Source organism: Camellia sinensis, chromosome 2, assembly GCF_055761805.1.
Source record: "Camellia sinensis isolate YWXY chromosome 2, ASM5576180v1, whole genome shotgun sequence".
NCBI lineage: Eukaryota > Viridiplantae > Streptophyta > Magnoliopsida > Ericales > Theaceae > Camellia > Camellia sinensis.
Window position 1 is genome coordinate 141,586,836 of NC_138962.1, and position 18,951 is coordinate 141,605,786.

Below are 18,951 nucleotides of genomic sequence, written 5' to 3' on the forward strand. Positions count from 1 at the left end.
CTTCTGCGCACAAGTGTATACAATTAACCAGAAAAAAAAGCAAGCGAAAATTATTTTAAAATTTCAAAATGCAAAAAGTGAAAGAAGAAAATAAAGACCTCATAGAAAATAAGAAGAAGAAGAAGAAAGAAAGAAAGAAAGAAAAAGTATTGGAGTTATCTTTGGCCCTTGATATTTGTCATTCTAGGAGAAAAATCAATTAAAAAGGTGTTGTGCCCTTTTAACACGTCCAAGTATTAATTTTTTTAATATCAGCATTGATAGCTATATTTGCTGTTTGTAAATGCTTTTTTTTTTTTTGGGTGAATTTTTTTGTAATTGCTTAATTTTACTTTTAAAGTATTTCCTTCCATCTTAAGATCCTGGATAGTTATTGGTTTTTCCTTAGTTGTATTCTGAATTCTTTTATAAACTTCTTTCATACTGTAATGTTTAGCAGGAAGACCGATTTCTTCCTTCTTTTGTTGTTGATAATAGAGTTCTAGATATTTTAATTTCATTTCTGGATTAGTTATCTGGTCAGCAATGTTTCAAATATTTTGCTCACTTTTTGTAAGGACATTGATACTAGGGCTACTAATATCAAGTCCATTCATTTCAACTATTGTTTTCCTATAGTTAGCTTCTTCTAAAATTTGATTAATATTATGTTTGCAGAAACAAATTTCTGGAGAGGAGTCAGATTCTGCGTCAGAGTTGGAAGAATATAATGCAGCAAGTTCATTATCTAAACTTCAACTTATGCTGGAATCTTCAGAAAGCATTTGAAGGATTTGTAGCTGAATTTCATCGTCCAAAGCTAGTTCATTTAATTTTCGTTGAATTTTAGCTTTGCAACAATTAGCATAATGTCCTGTTTGGCCACATTTAAAACATTTAACTGTGGACTTATCTTTCTTTTTGTAAGAAGTTTTATGTTTGCCTTTAGATTTAGGAGGCTGTGGTTGCTGGACAATTTGTTTAGATGGTTTGTATTTTCAGGATTTTTTGGAATAATACTTTGAAGATTTTCCATATTTATGTTTTTTATTTTTATGTTTGGATAGATACTAGATTTTAGTGTCATAGGCAAATTGTTCACAAAATTCACCTAATTCATTATGACTTTGTTTTTTCACTTGATTCTGTAATTTAAGATAATTACATAAAGCAAGACCTTTTTCTGTGACCAATCTTATGAGTTGGCCGTAGGTATATTCTGAATAGGGAATAGACATTTTGCAATGTTTATCCCGTAATTATTTTTCTAATTCTCTCAGCAAAGAGAGTTGGAAGGCCATCGATAAATTTGGCTTTCCAATGATCACAATTAGCGTCTGAACGTCTAACAACCCTCATCATGAAGACATCTTTATACCATCGAAAATGGGATAAAGAAGGGCATCTAAGATTCTGTAAAAGTTCTCTACTTCTATCTTCAATACCATCAGTAGTGGCACCAACGAAGTGATGTAAAATGGTATTGATAAGAGTGTAAACTGCATCTTGTTCTGTTTGAACATTTCTTCTAATGGGTTCTGTAACCCTTTTATATGCACTTAAAATTTCAATCTATTGGGTTTCAGTGATGATATTATCCCACCATCCTTTAAGGATTCTTGTAAAACCGTTGACCAAAAATCTGGCGATTTCATGGCCATAGTTATCATTCTGTTTGCAAATTGTTGAATACATAATCATTTGATGCGACAATTCAAATATCTGGTATTCGGAAAGACTATCTATATTACATTCGTAAATGGTTTTTCCATGATAAGATTTTTGTGTCTGGAGGAAATCTCCTTCATAAAGAATATGCATTAGAGTTGGTTTGGGATAATAATACCTACTGGGTGTTGTTTAACTGGAGTTCCCATAATACATTTTATTGATGTAAACTGGATGATTATCTTGAAAATTGCTTTCAATTTCAGGTTCATCTTTTTTAGTGTTTGACTCTGGTGTTGTTGTACCTTTATCTTTATTTTGCTGGTTAAGCTGAGTTCCGGTCTACATCCAAAGGCGCTTTAGATGTTCTAAACTTAAGTTCAGGAAGTGTTGCAGCCTTGCTCTAATCAAGGTTTATAATAACAGATGTGTCTTTCCTCTCAAGTTCATTTGAAAGCTTTGGCTTTGATACTAATTCAGCACGTCGTGACCTCACTAGAGCAACATAAGGGCTGCTAACTATTTTAGGCTCAGATAGTCTTTGGATTCATGGGAACCTTTGGATCTGGAGTGACATCACTGTTCTCTTTCCTTGGCTCTAGTAATGATGAAACTGATCTAGTCGACCTATTCCTTGGAAAGTGGCTTCCATTACTTGATTTTTTGCTTTTAGAGGCTTTATGAGATGCACTGGATCCAGTTGAAGCAATTCTTATCTTAGATCTCTGTAGAGGAGATGATGATCCCGGCTCTGAATCACTGAACTTTATTCCTTTGACAGAGCTTAGCGCAAGTTTTGTTGGCAATTGTTTTCGGGGTTTTCTGTGAGGATGCCAACTGTGCAGTCGAACTACCTTTTGCTGCAATTCTCTTTTCCCTCTCCATCTTCAAAGCTTCCAGTCGCTTGCGATCTTTCTCTTCCGGTAAAAAAAAACAACTTGAAGATATAACAAGTCCATTGGAATGCCAAACATGCTAAGCTGCCAAAAGAAAAATTGCACTGTAACTATAAGAACAAGAAGCTAAAGCTAAAGGGCAGCCCAGTGAATGGGGCTCCTGCCACTGTGGGGTTTGCAAAGGGTTAATGGGGAGGCTGTTTCTCTTTTTCAAACCCATGATGTGATATCGCAAGTATCATAAGGAGTTTTGCTGCTAATCTTCTCACTGTGTTGTAGAGTGTTGAAGTGTAATAAGCAATGTACCTTCTCTTTCTTCATTTTCTGGAGATCAGCTTTGAAAGCTCTTAGTTTTTCAGCACGAGCTCGTGCATCATCCAAAGCACTCTTTTTTGAAGTTTTTCCCTTTTCTTATTGGTCCCACAGTCTTCTTATCTAAAGCATCTGGAGCGACTTTTGACTTCTGATCCTTGTCTGACTTCTTGGACCCTTGCTTGATATCTACTACAACTTTCTTATTTCTGTTATCCAATGAAGCAGCATCTTCAACATGAGCCTGCATTTCATAGTCCAAAGCAGGGTTGTATCCATGACCTCGTTTTCTTTTTGAGGACAACGAGTTCTTGTGCATCCTATCTGGAGCACTGACCTGAAAATCTCCAGCTTCCTTGTCAGTTTCAGAGTCAGAAACTGATTGGGATTCATTTCCTGAAGAATTCTTCCCTCTTGAAGTGATGTAATTGATGTTCTGAATAACAACCATGCCTGATTTCTTTTTACCTGATCTTCCGACCTTCTTTTGTGGTCCCCAACTTTGTGAAGCTTCGCTCTCCAACTCCGAATCACCATGTGACCTTGTTTTGGTGGCATGCATCTCCCATGCTTCTAATTCAACATGGTTGTCTTTACTATCCATGGTGTGTTTTTTCTGTCCTGCTCCATAACCAACATTGAATCGAAAATCCACCACTGGTGGATAAGGTGGCTGATAAAATGGGCCATTTCCTAGATAACTCTGATAGTAGGGCATTCCTTGCACAGGATATGGTTAGAAGACTGGCAGCGCACCAGATGGGGATTGTACAGGCCAAGGAGGAAACATAGGACACGGAAACGGACCTTGAAAATATACTTGTTGGCCTACTAGAACTTGGTGATCCACGGGACACGTTTCTTCTGCGCACAAGTGTATACAGTTAACCAGAAAAAGGCAAGTGAAAATTATTTTAAAATTTCAAAATGCAAAAAGTGAAAGAAGAAAATAAAGACCTCATATAAAAGAAGAAGAAGAAGAAGAAGAAAGAACGAAAAAGTATTGGAGTTATCTTCGGCCCTTGCTATTTATCATTCTAGGAGAAAAATCAATTAAAAAGGTTTTGTGCCCTTTTAACACGTCCAAGTATTAATTTTTTTAATACCAGCATTGATAGTTATATTTGCTGTTTGTAAATGCTTTTTTTTTTCTTGGGTGAAATTTTTTGTAAATGCTTAATTTTACTTTTAAAGCCTTTCCTTCCATCTTAAGATCCTGGATAGTTACTGGTTTTTCTTCGGTTGTATTTTGAATTCTTTTATAAACTTCTTTCATACTGTAATGTTTAGGAGGAAGACCGATTTCTTCCTTCTTCAGTTGTTGATAATAGAGTTCTAGATATTTTAATTTCATTTCTGGATTAGTTATCTGGTCAGCAATGTTTCACATATTTTGCTCACTTTTTGTAAGGACATTGATACTAGGGCTACTAATATCAAGTCCATTCATTTCAACTATTGTTTTCCTATAGTTAGCTTCTTCTGAAATTTGATTAATATTATGTTTGTAGAAACAAATTTCTGGAGAGGAGTCAGATTCTGCGTCAGAGTTGGAAGAATATAATGCAGCAAGTTCATTATCTAAACTTGAGCTTTTGCTGGAATCTTTAGAAAGCATTTGAAAGATTTGTAGCTGAATTTCATCGTCCAAAGCTAGTTCATTTAATTTTTGTTGAATTTTAGCTTTGCAACAATTAGCATAATGTCCTGTTTGGCCACATTTAAAACATTTAAATGTGGACTTATCTTTCTTTTTGTAAGAAGTTTTATGTTTGCCTTTAGATTTAGGAGGCTGTGGTTACTGGACAATTTGTTTAGATGGTTTGTATTTTCTGGATTTTTTGGAATAAAACTTTGAAGATTTTCCATATTTATGTTTTTTATTTTTATGTTTGGATAGATACTAGATTTTAGTGTCATAGGCAAATTGTTCACAAAATTCACCTAATTCATTATGACTTTGTTTTTTCACTTGATTTTGTAATTTAAGATAATTACATAAAGCAAGACCTTTTTCTGTGACCAATCTTATGAGTTGGCCAAAGGTATATTCTGAATAGGGAATAGACATTTTGCTATGTTTATCCCGTAATTATTTTTCTAATTCTCTCAGCAAAGAGAGTTGGAAGGCCATCGATAAATTTGGCTTTCCAATGATCACAATTAGCGTCTGAACGTCTAATAACCCTCATCATGAAGACATCTTTATACCATCGAAAATGGGATAAAGAAGGGCATCTAAGATTCTGTAAAAGTTCTCTACTTCTATCTTCAATACCATCAGTAGAGGCACCAACAAAGTGATGTAAAATGGTATTGATAAGAGTTTAAACTGCATCTTGTTCTGTTTGAACATTTCTTGAAATGGATTCTGTAACCCTTTTATATGCACTTAAAATTTCAATCTGTTGGGTTTCAGTGATGATATTATCCCACCATCCTTTAAGGATTCTTGTAAAACCGTTGACCAAAAATCTGGCGATTTCATGGCCATCGTTATAATTCTGTTTGCAAATTGTTGAATACATAATCATTTGATGCAACAATTCAAATATCTGGTATTCAGAAAGACTATCTATATTCCATTCATAAATGGTTTTTCCATGATAAGATTTTTGTGTCTGGAGGAAATCTTCTTCATAAAGAATATGCATTAGAGTAGGTTTGGGATAATAATACCTACTGGGTGTTGTTTTATTAGAGTTCCCATAATGCATTTTATTGATGGAAACTGGATGATTATCTTGAAAATTGCTTTCAATTTAAGGTTCATCTTTTTTAGTGTTTCACTTTGGTATTGATATACCTTTATCTCTATTTTTCTGGTTAAGCTGATTTCCGGCCTACATCCAAAGGCGCTTTAGATGTTCTGATCTTAAGTTCAGGAAGTGTTGCAGCCTTGCTTTTATCAAGGTTTATAATAGCAGATATGTCTTTCCTCTCAAGTTCATTTGAAAGCTTTGGCTTTGATACTAATTCAACACGTCGTGACTTCACTGGAGCAACATAAGGGTTGCTAACTATTTTAGGCTCAGATAGTCTTTGGATTCATGGGAACCTTTGGATCTGGAGTGACATCACTATTCTCTTTCCTTGGCTCTGGTAATGATGAAACTGATCTAGTCGACCTATTCCCTAGAAAGTGGCTTCCATTACTTGATTTGTTGCTTTTAGAGGCTTTATGAGATTCACTGGATCTAGTTGAAGCAATTCTTATCTTAGATCTCTGTAGAGGAGATGATGATCCCGGCTCTGAATCACTGAACTTTATTCCTTTGACAGAGCTTAGCGCAAGTTTTGTTGGCAATTGTTTTCGGGGTTTTCTGTGAGGATGCCAACTGAGCAGTCGAACTGCCTTTTGCTGCAATTCTCTTTTCCCTCTCCATCTTCAAAGCTTCCAGTCGCTTGCGATCTTTCTCTTCCGGTAAAAAAAAACAACTTGAAGATATAACAAGTCCATTGGAATTCTAAACATGCTAAGCGGCCAAAAGAAAAATTGCACTGTAACTATAAGAACATGAAGCTAAAGCTAAAGGACAGCCCAGTTAATGGGGCTCCTGCCACTGTGGGGTTTGCAAAGGGTTAATGGGGAGGCTGTTTCTCTTTTTCAAACCCATGATGTGAAATCGCAAGTATCATAAGGAGTTTTGCTACTAATCTTCTCACTGTGTTGTAGAGTGTTGAAGTGTAATAAGCAATGTACCTTCTCTTTCTTCATTTTCTGGAGATCAGCTTTGAAAGCTCTTAGTTTTTCAGCACGAGCTCGTGCATCATCCAAAGGACTCTTTTTTGAAGTTTTTCCCTTTTCTTATTGGTCCCACAGTCTTCTTATCTAAAGCATATGGAGCGACTTTTGACTTCTGATCCTTGTCTGACTTCTTGGACCCTTGCTTGACATCTACTACAACTTTCTTATTTCTGTTATCCAATGAAGCAGCATCTTCAACATGAGCCTGCATTTCATAGTCCAAAGCAGGGTTGTATCCATGACCTCGTTTTCTTTTTGAGGACAACGAGTTCTTATGCATCCTATCTGGAGCACTGACCTGAAAATCTCCAGCTTCCTTGTCAGTTTCAAAGAGAGAAACTGATTGGGATCCATTGCCTGAAGAAGTCTTCCCTCTTGAAGTGATGTAATTATTGTTCTGAATAACAACCATGCCCGATTTCCTTTTACCTGATCTTCCGACCTTCTTTTGTGGTCCCCAGCTTTGTGAAGCTTCGCTCTCCAACTCTGAATCACCATGTGACCTTCTTTTAGTGGCATCCATCTCCCATGCTTCTGATTCAACATTGTTGTCTTTACTATCCATGGTGTGTTTTTTCTGTCCTGCTCCATAACCAACATTGATTCGAAAATCCTCCACTGGTGGATAAGGTGGCTGATAAAATGGGTCATTTCCTAGATAGTAGGGCATTCTTTGCACAGGATATGGTTAGAAGACTGGCAGCACACCAGATGGGGAGTGTACAGGCCAGGGAGGAAACATAGGACACGGAAACGGACCTTGAAAATATACTTGTTGACCTACTGGAACTTGGTGATCCATGGGACACGTTTCTTTTGCGCACAAGTGTATACAGTTAACCAGAAAAAAGCAAGTGAAAATTATTTTAAAATTTCAAAATGCAAAAAGTGAAAGAAGAAAATAATGACCTCATAGAAAAGAAGAAGAAGAAGAAAAATAAAAAACGAAAAAGTATTGGAGTTATCTTTGGCCCTTGATATTTGTCATTCTAGGGGATAAATCAATTAAAAAGGTTTTGTGCCCTTTTAACACGTCCAAGTATTAATTTTTTTAATATCAGCATTGATAGTTATATTTGCCGTTTGTAAATGCTTTTTTTTTTTTTTTTGGTGAATTTTTTTGTAAATGCTTAATTTTACTTTTAAAGCATTTCCTTCCATCTTATGATCCTGGATAGTTATTGGTTTTTCTTCAGTTGTATTCTGAATTCTTTTATAAACTTCTTTCATACTGTAATGTTTAGGAGGAAGACCGATTTCTTCCTTCTTCAGTTGTTGATAATAGAGTTCTAGATATTTTAATTTCATTTCTGGATTAGTTATCTGGTCAGCAATGTTTCACATATTTTGCTCACTTTTTGTAAGGACATTGATATTAGGGCTACTAATATCAAGTCCATTCATTTCAACTATTGTTTTCCTATAGTTATCTTCTTCTGAAATTTGATTAATATTATGTTTGCAGAAACAAATTTCTGGAGAGGAGTCAGATTCTGCGTCAAAGTTGGAAGAATATAATGCAGCAAGTTCATTATCTGAACTTGAGCTTATGCTGGAATCTTCAAAAAGCATTTGAAGGATTTGTATCTGAATTTCATCGTCCAAAGCTAGTTCATTTAATTTTTGTTGAATTTTAGCTTTGCAACAATTAGCATAATGTCCTGTTTGGCCACATTTAAAACATTTAACTGTGGACTTATCTTTCTTTTTGTAAGAAGTTTTATGTTTGCCTTTAGATTTAGGACGCTGTGGTTGCTGGACAATTTGTTTAGATGGTTTGTATTTTCTAGATTTTTTGGAACAAAACTTTGAAGATTTTCCATATTTATGTTTTTTATTTTTATGATTGGATAGATACTAGATTTTAGTGTCATAGGCAAATTTTTCACAAAATTCACCTGATTCATTATGACTTTGTTTTTTCACTTGATTCCATAATTTAAGATCATTACATAAAGTAAGACCTTTTTCTTTGACCATTCTTAAGAGTTGGCCATAGGTATATTCTGAAAAGGGAATAGACATTTTGCTATGTTTATCCCGTAATTTTTTTTCTTATTCTATCAGCAAAGAGATTTGGAAGGCCATCGATAAATTTGGCTTTCCAATGATCACAATTAGCGTCTGAACGTCTAACAACCCTCATCATGAAGACATCTTTATACCATCGAAAATGGGATAAAGAAGGGCATCTAAGATTCTGTAAAAGTTTTCTACTTCTATCTTCAATACCATCTGTAGAGGCACTAACGAAGTGATGTAAAGTGGTATTGATAAGAGTGTAAACTGCATCTTGTTCTGTTTGAACATTTCTTGTAATGGGTTCTGTAACCCTTTTATATGCACTTAAAATTTCAATCTGTTGGGTTTCAGTGATGATATTATCCCACCATCCTTTAAGGATTCTTGTAAAACCGTTGACCAAAAATCTGGCGATTTCATGGCCATCGTTTTCATTCTTTTTGCAAATTGTTGAATACATAATCATTTGATGCAACAATTCAAATATCTGGTATTCAGAAAGACTATCTATATTCCATTCATAAATGGTTTCTCCATGATAAGATTTTTGTGTCTGGAGGAAATCTTCTTCATAAAGAATATGCATTAGAGTAGGTTTGGGATAATAATACCTACTGGGTGTTGTTTTACTGGAGTTCCCATAACGCATTTTATTGATGGAAACTGGGTGATTATCTTGAAAATTGCTTTCAATTTCAGGTTCATCTTTTTTAGTGTTTGACTCTGGTATTGTTATACCTTTATCTTTATTTTGCCGGCTAAGCTGAGTTCCGGCCTACATCCAAAGGCGCTTTCGATGTTCTAATCTTAAGTTCAGGAAGTGTTGCAGCCTTGCTTTTATCAAGGTTTATAATAGCAGATATGTCTTTCCTCTCAAGTTCATTTGAAAGCTTTGGCTTTGATACTAATTCAGCACGTCGTGACTTCACTAGAGCAACATAAGGGCTGCTAACTATTTTAGGCTCAGATAGTCTTTGGATTCATGGGAACCTTTGGATCTGGAGTGACATCACTGTTCTCTTCCCTTGGCTCTGGTAATGATGAAACTGATCTTGTCAACCTATTCCCTAGAAAGTGGCTTCCATTACTTGATTTGTTGCTTTCAGAGGCTTTATGAGATTCACTGGATCTAGTTAAAGCAATTCTTATCTTAGATCTCTGTAGAGGAGATGATGATCCCGGCTCTGAATCACTGAACTTTATTCCTTTGACAGAGCTTAGCGCAAAGCAATTCTATTTTCCCTCTCCATCTTTAAAGCTTCCTGTCGCTTGAGATCCTTCTCTTCCGGTAAAAAAAACAACTTGAAGATTTAAGAAGTCCATTGGAATGCCAAACATGCTAAGCTGCCAAAAGAAAAATTGCACTGTAACTATATGAACATGAAGCAAAAGCTAAAGGGCAGCCCAGTGAATGGGGCCCCTGCCACTGTAGGGTTTGCAAAGGGTTAATGGGGAGGCTGTTTCTCTTTTTCAAACCCATGATGTGATATCGCAAGTATCATAAGGAGTTTTGCTACTAATCTTCTCACTGTGTTGTAGACTGTTGAAGTGTAATAAGTAATGTACCTTCTCTTTCTTCATTTTCTGGAGATCAGCTTTGAAAGCTCTTAGTTTTTTAGCGCAAGCTCGTGCATCATCCAAAGGACTCTTTTTTGAAGTTTTTCCCTTTTCTTATTGGTCCCACAGTCTTCTTATCTAAAGCATCTGGAGCGACTTTTGACTTCTGATCCTTGTCTGACTTCTTGGACCCTTGCTTGATATCTACTACAACTTTCTTATTTCTGTTATCCAATGAAGCAGCATCTTCAACATGAGCCTGCATTTCATAGTCCAAAGCAGGGTTGTATCCATGACCTCGTTTTCTTTTTGAGGACAACGAGTTCTTGTGTATCCTATCTGGTGCACTGACCTGAAAATCTCCAGCTTCCTTGTCAGTTTCAGAGTCAGAAACTGATTGGGATTCATTGCCTGAAGAATTCTTCCCTCTTGAAGTGATGTAATTGATGTTCTGAATAACAACCATGCCTGATTTCTTTTTACCTGGTCTTCCGACCTCCTTTTTTTGTCCCCAGCTTTGTGAAGCTTCGCTCTCCAACTCTGAATCACCATGTGACCTTGTTTTGGTGGCATCCATCTCCCATGCTTCTGATTCAACATTGTTGTCTTTACTATCCATGGTGTGTTTTTTCTGTCCTGCTCCATTACTAACATTGAATCGAGAATCCTCCACTGGTGGATAAGGTGGCTGATAAAATGGGCCATTTCCTAGATAACTCTGATAGTAGGGCATTCCCTCCACAAGATATGGTTCGAAGACTGGCAGCGCACCAGATGGGGATTGTACAGGCCAGGGAGGAAACATAGGACATGGAAACGGACCTTGAAAATATACTTGTTGGCCTACTGGAACTTGGTGATCCATGGGACACGTTTCTTCTACGCACAAGTGTATACAATTAACCAGAAAAAGCAAGTGAAAGTTATTTTAAAATTTCAAAATGCAAAAAGTGAAAGAAGAAAATAAAGACCTCATAGAAAAAAAGAAGAAGAAGAAAGAAAGAAAGAAAGAAAGAAAAAGTATTAGAGTTATCTTTGGCCCTTGATATTGGTCATTCTAGGAGAAAAATCAATTAAAAAGGTTTTGTACCCTCTTAACACGTCCAAGTATTAATTTTTTTAATATCAGCATTGATAGCATTATTTGCTGTTTGTAAATGCTTTTTTTTTTTTGGGTGAATTTTTTTGTAAATGCTTAATTTTACTTTTAAAGTATTTCCTTCCATCTTAAGATCCTGGATAGTTATTGGTTTTTCTTCAGTTGTATTTTGAATTCTTTTATAAACTTCTTTCATACTGTAATGTTTAGGAGGAAGACTGATTTCTTCCTTCTTCTGTTGTTGATAAAGAGTTCTAGATATTTTAATTTCATTTCTGGATTAGTTATCTGGTCAGCAATGTTTCACATATTTTGCTCACTTTTTGTAAGGACGTTGATACTAGGGCTACTAATATCATGTCCATTCATTTCAACTATTGTTTTCCTATTGTTAGCTTCTTCTGAAATTTGATTAATATTATGTTTGCAGAAACAAATTTCTGGAGAGGAGTCAGATTCTGAGTCAGAGTTGGAAGAATATAATGCAACAAGTTCATTATCTGAACTTGAGCTTATGCAGGAATCTTCAGAAAGCATTTGCAGGATTTGTAGCTGAATTTCATCATCCAAAGCTAGTTAATTTAATTTTTGTTGAATTTTAGCTTTGCAACAATTAGCATAATGTCCTGTTTGGCCACATTTAAAACATTTAACTGTGGACTTATCTTTCTTTTTGTGAGAAGTTTTATGTTTGCCTTTAGATTTAGGAGACTGTGGTTGCTGGACAATTTGTTTAGATGGTTTGTATTTTCTGGATTTTTTGGAATAAAACTTTGAAGATTTTCCATAGTTATGTTTTTTATTTTTATGTTTGGATAGATACTAGATTTTAGTGTCATAGGCAAATTGTTCAATAAATTCGCCTAATTCATTACGACTTTGTTTTTTCACTTGATTCTGTAATTTAAGATCATTACATAAAGCAAGACCTTTTTCTGTGACCAATCTTATGAGTTGGCCAAAGGTATATTCTGAATAGGGAATAGACATTTTGCTATGTTTATCCTGTAATTTTTTTTCTAATTCTCTCAGCAAAGAGAGTTGGAAGGCCATCGATAAATTTGGCTTTCCAATGATCACAATTAGCGTCTGAACGTCTAACAACCCTCATCATGAAGACATCATTATACATCGAAAATGGGATAAAGAAGGGCATCTAAGATTCTGTAAAAGTTCTCTACTTCTATCTTCAATACCATCAGTAGAGGCACCAACGAAGTGATGTAAAATGGTATTGATAAGAGTGTAAACTGTATCTTGTTCTGTTTGAACATTTCTTCTAATGGGTTCTGTAACCCTTTTATATGCACTTAAAATTTCAATCTGTTGGGTTTCAGTGATGATATTATCCCACCATCCTTTAAGGATTCTTGTAAAACCGTTGACCAAAAATCTGGCAATTTCATGTCCATCGTTATCATTCTGTTTGCAAATTGTTGAATACATAATCATTTGATGCAACAATTCAAATATGTGGTATTCAGAAAGACTATCTATATTCCATTCATAAATGGTTTTTCCAGGACAAGATTTTTCTATCTGGAGGAAATCTTCTTCATAAAGAATATGCATTAGAGTAGGTTTGGGATAATAATACCTACTGGGTGTTGTTTTACTGGAGTTCCCATAATGCATTTTATTGATGGAAACTGGATGATTATCTTGAAAATTGCTTTCAATTTCAGGTTCATCGTTTTTAGTGTTTGACTCTGGTATTGTTATACCTTTATCTTTATTTTGCTGGTTAAGCTGAGTTCCAGCCTACATCCAAAGGCGCTTTAGATGTTCTGATCTTAAGTTCAAGAAGTGTTGCAGCCTTGCTTTTATCAAGGTTTATAATAGCAGATATGTCTTTCCTCTCAAGTTCATTTGAAAGCTTTGGCTTTGATACTAATTCAGCACGTCGTGACTTCACTGGAGCAACATAAGGGCTGCTAACTATTTTAGGCTCAGATAGTCTTTGGATTCATGGGAACCGTTGCATCTAGAGTGACATCACTGTTCTCTTTCCTTGGCTCTGGTAATGATGAAACTGATCTAGTCGACCTATTCCTTGGAAAGTGGCTTCCATTACTTGATTTGTTGTATTTAGAGGCTTTATGAGATTCACTGGATCTAGTTGAAGCAATTCTTATCTTAGATCTCTGTAGAGGAGATGATGATCCCGGCTCTGAATCACTGAACTTTATTCCTTTGACAGAGCTTAGCGCAAGTTTTGTTGGCAATTGTTTTCGGGGTTTTCTGTGAGGATGCCAACTGAGCAGTCGAACTGCCTTTTGCTACAATTCTCTTTTCCCTCTCCATCTTCAAAGCTTCCAGTCGCTTGCGATCTTTCTCTGCCGGTAAAAAAAAACAACTTGAAGATATAACAAGTCCATTGGAATGCCAAACATGCTAAGCTGTCAAAAGAAAAATTGCACTGTAACTATAAGAACATGAAGCTAAAGCTAAAGGGTAGCCCAGTGAATGGGGCTCCTGCCACTATGGGGTTTGCAAAGGGTTAATGGGGAGGCTGTTTCTCTTTTTCAAACCCATAATGTGATATCGCAAGTATCATAAGGAGTTTTGCTACTAATCTTCTCACTATGTTGTAGAGTGTTGAAGTGTAATAAGCAATGTACCTTCTCTTTCTTCATTTTCTGGAGATCAGCTTTGAAAGCTCTTAGTTTTTCAGCACGAGTTCGTGCATCATCCAAAGGACTCTTTTTTGAAGTTTTTTCCTTTTCTTATTGGTCCCACAGTCTTCTTATCTAAAGCATCTGGAGCGACTTTTGACTTCTGATCCTTGTCTGACTTCTTGGACCCTTGCTTGATATCTACTACAACTTTCTTATTTCTGTTATCCAATGACGCAGCATCTTCAACATGAGCCTGCATTTCATAGTCCAAAGCAGGGTTGTATCCATGACCTCGTTTTCTTTTTGAGGACAACGAGTTCTTGTGCATCCTATCAGGAGCACTGACCTGAAAATCTCCAGCTTCCTTGTCAGTTTCAGAGTCAGAAACTGATTGGGATTCATTGCCTGAAGAATTCTTCCCTCTTGAAGTGATGTAATTGATGTTCTGAATAAAACCTTGCCTGATTTCTTTTTACCTGATCTTCCGACCTTCTTTTGTGGTCTCCAGCTTTGTGAAGCTTCACTCTCCAACTCCGAATCACCATGTGACCCTGTTTTGGTGGCATCCATCTCCCATGCTTCTGATTCAACATTGTTGTCTTTACAATCCATGGTGTGTTTTTTCTGTCCTGCTCCATAACCGACATTGAATCAAGAATCCCCCACTGGTAGATAAGGTGGCTGATAAAATGGGCCATTTCCTAGATAACTCTGATAGTACGGCATTCCTTGCACAGGATATGGTTCGAAGACTGGCAGCGCACCAGATGGGGATTGTACAGGCCAGGGAGGAAACATAGGACATGGAAACGGACCTTGAAAATACACTTGTTGGCCTACTGGAACTTGGTGATCCATGGGACACGTTTCTTCTGCGCACAAGTGTATACAATTAACCAGAAAAAAGCAAGTGGAAATTATTTTAAAATTTCAAAATGCAAAAAGTGAAAGAAGAAAATAAAGACCTCATAGAAAAGAAGAAGAAGAAGAAAAAGAAAGAAAGAAAGAAAATGTATTGGAGTTATCGTTGGCCCTTGATATTTATCATTCTAGGAGAAAAATCAATTAAAAAGGTTTTGTGGCCTTTTAACACGTCCAAGTATTAATTTTTTTTAATATCGGCATTGATAGCTATATTTGCTGTTTGTAAATGCTTTTTTTTTTTTGGGTGAATTTTTTTGTAATTGCTTAATTTTACTTTTAAAGTATTTCCTTCCATCTTAAGATCCTGGATAGTTATTGGTTTTTCTTCAGTTGTATTCTGAATTCTTTTATAAACTTCTTTCATACTGTAATGTTTAAGAGGAAGACCGATTTCTTCCTTCTTCTGTTGTTGATAATAGAGTTCTAGATATTTTAATTTCATTTCTGGATTAGTTATCTGGTCAGCAATGTTTCAAATATTTTGCTCACTTTTTGTAAGGACATTGATACTAGGGCTACTAATATCAAGTCCATTCATTTCAACTATTGTTTTCCTATAGTTAGCTTCTTCTGAAATTTGATTAATATTATGTTTGCAGAAACAAATTTCTGGAGAGGAGTCAGATTCTAAGTCAGAGTTGGAAGAATATAATGCAGCAAGTTCATTATCTGAACTTGAGCTTATGCAGGAATCTTCAGAAAGCATTTGAAGGATTTGTATCTGAATTTCATCGTCCAAAGCTACTTCATTTAATTTTTGTTGAATTTTAGCTTTGCAACAATTAGCATAATGTCCTGTTTGGCCACATTTAAAACATTTAACTGTGGACTTATCTTTCTTTTTGTAAGAAGTTTTATGTTTGCCTTTAGATTTAGGAGGTTGTGGTTGCTGGACAATTTGTTTAGATGGTTTGTATTTTCTAGATTTTTTGGAATAAAACTTCGAAGGTTTTCCATATTTATGTTTTTTATTTTTATGTTTGGATAGATACTACATTTTAGTGTCATAGGCAAATTGTTCACAAAATTCACCTAATTCATTATGACTTTGTTTTTTCACTTGATTCTGTAATTTAAGATCATTACATAAAGCAAGACCATTTTCTGTGACCAATCTTATGAGTTGGCCATAGGTATATTCTGAATAGGGAATAGACACTTTGCAATGTTTATCCTGTAATTTTTTTTTCTAATTCTCTCAGCAAAGAGAGTTGGAAGGCCATCGATAAATTTGGCTTTCCAATGATCACAATTAGCGTCTGAACGTCTAACAACCCTCATCACGAAGACATCTTTGTACCATCGAAAATGGGATAAAGAAGGGCATCTAAGATTCTGTAAAAGTTCTCTACTTCTATCTTCAATACCATCAGTAGAGGCACCAACGAAGTGATGTAAAATGGTATTGATAAGAGTGTAAACTGCATCTTGTTCTGTTTGAACATTTCTTCTAATGGGTTCTGTAACCCTTTTATATGCACTTAAAATTTCAATCTGTTGGGTTTCAGTGATGATATTATCCCACCATCCTTTAAGGATTCTTGTAAAACCGTTGACCAAAAATCTGGCGATTTCATGGCCATTGTTATCATTCTGTTTGCAAATTGTTGAATACATAATCATTTGATGCAACAATTCAAATATCTGGTATTCAGAAAGACTATCTATATTCCATTCATAAATGGTTTTTCCATGATAAGATTTTTGTGTCTAGAGGAAATCTTCTTCATAAAGAATATGCATTAGAGTAGGTTTGGGATAATATTACATACTGGGTGTTGTTTTACTGGAGTTCCCATAATGCATTTTATTGATGGAAACTGGATGATTATCTTGAAAATTGCTTTCAATTTTAGGTTCATCTTTTTTAGTGTTTCACTCTGGTATTGTTATACCTTTATCTTTATTTTGCTAGTTAAGCTGAGTTCCGGCCTACATCCAAAGGCACTTTAGATGTTCTGATCTTAAGTTCAGGAAGTGTTACAGCCTTGCTTTTATCAAGGTTTATAATAGCAGATATGTCTTTCCTCTCAAGTTCATTTGAAAGCTTTGGCTTTGATACTAATTCAGCACGTCGTGACTTCACTGGAGCAACATAAGGGCTGCTAACTATTTTAGGCTCAGATAGTCTTTGGATTCATGGGAACCTTTGGATCTGGAGTGACATCACTGTTCTCTTTCCTTGGCTCTGGTAATGATGAAACTGATCTAGTCGACCTATTCCCTGGAAAGTGGCTTCCATTACTTGATTTGTTGCTTTTAGAGGCTTTATGAGATTCACTGGATCTAGTTGAAGCAATTCTTATCTTAGATCTCTGTAGAGGAGATGATGATCCCGGCTCTGAATCACTGAACTTTATTCCTTTGACAGAGCTTAGCGCAAGTTTTGTTGGCAATTGTTTTCAGGGTTTTCTGTGAGGATGCCAACTGAGCAGTCGAACTGCCTTTTGCTGCAATTCTCTTTTCCCTCTCCATCTTCAAAGCTTCCAGTCGCTTGCGATCTTTCTCTTCCGGTAAAAAAAAAGAACTTGAAGATATAACAAGTCCATTGGAATGCTAAACATGCTAAGCTGCCAAAAGAAAAATTGCACTGTAACTATAAGAACATGAAGCTGAAGCTAAAGGGCAGCCCAGTGAATGGGGCACCTGCCACTGTGGGGTTTGCAAAGGGTTAATGGGGAGGCTGTTTCTCTTTTTCAAACCCATGATGTGAAATCGCAAGTATCATAAGGAGTTTTGCTACTAATCTTCTCACTGTGTTGTAGAGTGTTGAAGTGTAATAAGCAATGTACCATCTCTTTCTTCATTTTCTGGAGATCAGCTTTGAAAGCTCTTAGTTTTTCAGCACGAGCTCGTGCATCATCCAAAGGACTCTTTTTTGAAGTTTTTCCCTTTTCTTATTGATCCCACAGTCTTCTTATCTAAAGCATCTGGAGCGACTTTTGACTTCTGATCCTTGTCTGACTTCTTGGACCCTTGCTTGATATCTACTACAACTTTCTTATTTCTGTTATCCAATAAAGCACTATCTTCAACATGAGCCTGCATTTCATAGTCCAAAGCAGGGTTGTATCCATGACCTCATTTTATTTTTGAGGACAACGAGTTCGTGTGCATCCTATTTGGAGCACTGACCAGAAAATCCAGCTTCCGTGTCAGTTTCAAAGAGAGAAACTGATTGGGATTCATTACCTGAAGAAGTCTTCCCTCTTGAAGTGATGTAATTGATGTTCTGAATAACAACCATGCCTGATTTCTTTTTACCTGATCTTCCGACCTTCTTTTGTGGTCCCCAACTTTGTGAAGCTTCGCTCTCCAACTCCGAATCACCATGTGACCCTGTTTTGGTGGCATCCATCTCCCATGCTTCTGATTCAACATTGTCATCTTTACTATCCATGGTGTGTTTTTTCTGTCCTGCTCCATAACTAACATTGAATCGAGAATCCTCCACTGGTGGATAAGGTGGCTAATAAAATGGGCCATTTCCTAGATAACTCTGATAGTAGGGCATTCCTTGCACAGGATATGGTTAGAAGACTGGCAGCGCACCAGATGGGGATTGTACAGGCTAAGGAGGAAACATAGGACACGGAAACGGACCTTGAAAATATACTTGTTGGCCTACTGGAACTTGGTGATCCATGGGACACGTTTCTTCTGCGCACAAGTGTATACAGTTAACCAGAAAAAAGCAAGTGAAAATTATTTTTAAATTTCAAAATGCAAAAAGTGAAAGAAGAAAATAAAGACCTCATAGAAAAGAAGAAGCAGAAGAAGAAAGAACGAAAATTATTGGAGTTATCTTTGGCCCTTGAAATTTATCATTCAAGGAGATAAATCAATTAAAAAGGTTTTGTGCCCTTTTAACACGTCCAAGTATTAATTTTTTTAATATCAGCATTGATAGTTATATTTGTTGTTTGTAAATGCTTTTTTTTTTTTGGGTGAATTTTTTTGTAAATGCTTAATTTTACTTTTAAAGCATTTCCTTCCATCTTAAGATCCTGGATTGTTATTGGTTTTTCTTCAGTTGTATTTTGAATTCTTTTATAAACTTCTTTCATACTGTAATGTTTTGGAGGAAGACTAATTTCTTCCTTCTTCTGTTGTTGATAATAGAGTTCT

General features: G+C 35.9%; 3 pseudogenes; all 3 read right to left on the reverse strand.

Annotated features, from left to right (window-relative positions):
• Positions 1-1,972: 1,972 nt before the first annotated feature.
• LOC145819108 (uncharacterized) lies at positions 1,973-5,349 on the reverse strand (annotated as a pseudogene).
• Positions 5,350-5,681: 332 nt separating this feature from the next.
• On the reverse strand, positions 5,682-7,405 carry LOC145819109 (uncharacterized; annotated as a pseudogene).
• A 5,620-nt stretch (positions 7,406-13,025) lies between these two features.
• LOC145819111 (uncharacterized) lies at positions 13,026-17,871 on the reverse strand (annotated as a pseudogene).
• Between the last annotated feature and the right edge of the window lie 1,080 nt (positions 17,872-18,951).